This window comes from Acyrthosiphon pisum, unplaced genomic scaffold (genome assembly GCF_005508785.2).
Source record: "Acyrthosiphon pisum isolate AL4f unplaced genomic scaffold, pea_aphid_22Mar2018_4r6ur Scaffold_20774;HRSCAF=22095, whole genome shotgun sequence".
NCBI lineage: Eukaryota > Metazoa > Arthropoda > Insecta > Hemiptera > Aphididae > Acyrthosiphon > Acyrthosiphon pisum.
This window is the reverse complement of record NW_021770169.1, coordinates 11110-13353: the sequence shown is the minus strand read 5'-3', so window position 1 is coordinate 13353 and position 2244 is coordinate 11110.

The following is a 2244-nucleotide window of genomic DNA, read 5'->3' as shown; positions in this document are numbered from 1 at the left end:
AATTTTTTAAATGTCATTCAAATACACTTTATCGACATTTATATCAACGTTACAAAGATAGAGTTCGTTATTTGTATATATAATGGTATGTAATAGCATTGAGTATAGTAGGAGCCTTGTATTAAATTTTCAAGTATTTTTACTCAACAAATAAAGTTTTATTGACATTCATAGAGAAAAAAACTAATAATATTAGAAACTGAAAACGTTCCTAAACAGTTCAAAACAAATCAAAATATTTTGAAAATTTTATCATGTAGAAAAAATGGAAATATAAACAACTAGTGACAATTTCATGTATCTACGGTCATTTGTTTTAATCTTACACCAAAAACCAAAATCAATTTTCTCGAAAAAAAGATTTTGTGTAAAAATTCCTGTTTTTCCTTAATTTTTCTTTTGTTTTTCACGGCGCTTTTGAAAACTATTGGAAATTTCAAATTTTGACCTCCCGAATGCACCAACTAGATTCACTTTCCCATCAAACAAGATACTGTTGGTGAAAATCGAAGCAGTTTTACTGCCCCAAACCGTGATGACAGACACAAAAATTAAAAATAAAAAAATAAAAAAAAAACACACACATCATTGTAAAATCAATACATTCATCGTTCCACTCAGAATCTAAAATTTAAGATTTTGAGATTTTTTTTTTATCGTGTACATAATAATTACCTACTAAATTTTACCCTAAATCTGGTGTACACATAAAATAAAGGAAGTTCCAGGATTTTGGAAAAGTAATTTTTTTCACGTCCATGGTTTCGCATCAATTATTGCGTACAGAAATCATCCTCTTTAAAATTAATGTAATTTAATTTAAAATAACGAGAAAAACGTCATAAGACTTACAACTTCCACATTTATATAGTTATATACAAGGTTAAACAGGTTAAAAATAAACGATGATTCAGAAATTTTATATTTGACTCAAGGAACTTATACTAATAAAGTATTTACATTCTGAACGAAGTGATGAATGTATTGATTTTACAATGATGTGTGTTTTTTTTTTTTTTTTTTTTTGTGTCTGACGACAACTTTTGGAGCAGTAAAAATGCTTCGATTTTCAAAAGTTGTACCTTTTCTGAAAGGAAAGTGAATCTAGTTGGTACTTTGGGGGGTCAAAAGTGAAAATTTCCCAATACTTTTCAAAAGCGGCAGGAAAAACCTTAAAAAAATAACGGAAAAACGCGAATTTTTACGCAAAACCAATTTTTGACAAAAACGAAAACTTAATTTTACTGTAACTCAAAAAATAATTATTGTAAGCACTTGAAATTTGCAACAGATGTTTATATTAGCGTTGTCTATACAGGGTTAAATTTTCAAAGTGTTTCGACTTTTTTTGAGCTATTTATAGACAAATGAAATTTTCAATTTTTCTAAGTATTTTTTATTAAAATAACGATAAAAAATTTTTGGTTGGATAGAAAACTTTGAAAATTTAATACAAGGTTTCTTATAAGTTGTTCTCACAGTGATAAAAAAAAATCCAAAATCGTTAGTCACAATTTTTTTTTATAAGTGCTTAAAGTTTAAATTTATACGAAATATGTCAAAATTGCGAAAATTTGCAAGTAATTTTGTGGTTGAAAAATCGTAAAATTTTTTTCTTTTATAACTAAGTTTTTAAAATTTGGTACAAGGTTCTCCATAAGTTTTTCTTTAAAAATAATATATCCTAGACTGACAAATCATCTCCGTTCAGAATCGTTTTTCGTATACAATGATATAATATCATTGGATTCAAATTTAATTCCATCCATTACAGTAACCCACTTGTAACCTACTGTACAGCAGAGCGACATCCACGACTTACCCGCCTTTTTACATTTTTATTTTTTTTTTTAAATTTATTTTGAAATGTGACTTTTGAGCCGCTAAAATAGCGTTTCAACCACTTTGCGTCAGTAGCAACAATATCAAAATGTTTAATATATTTTACTATGAAGTTTTAAAAGATAGCAAAACAAAACTAAGTAACAAAATCTATTCAAACAATTACCTGTCCTAGTAAATAACTTTCGTGGTGTATAATATGAAGATGAAGAATGGGTTGTTTTGATAATCACGTTATTTTTATCAACATCGTCTTTATAAAAAAAAAAATTATATAATATTTATAAATATTTATTAATACAAAATATAGAATAATAACTCTTTTAAATATCGTAGAATCATTTATTGGGAATTAAAAATTAAGAATATTTTAACGCACTAACATCAAGTAATTATGTCGTT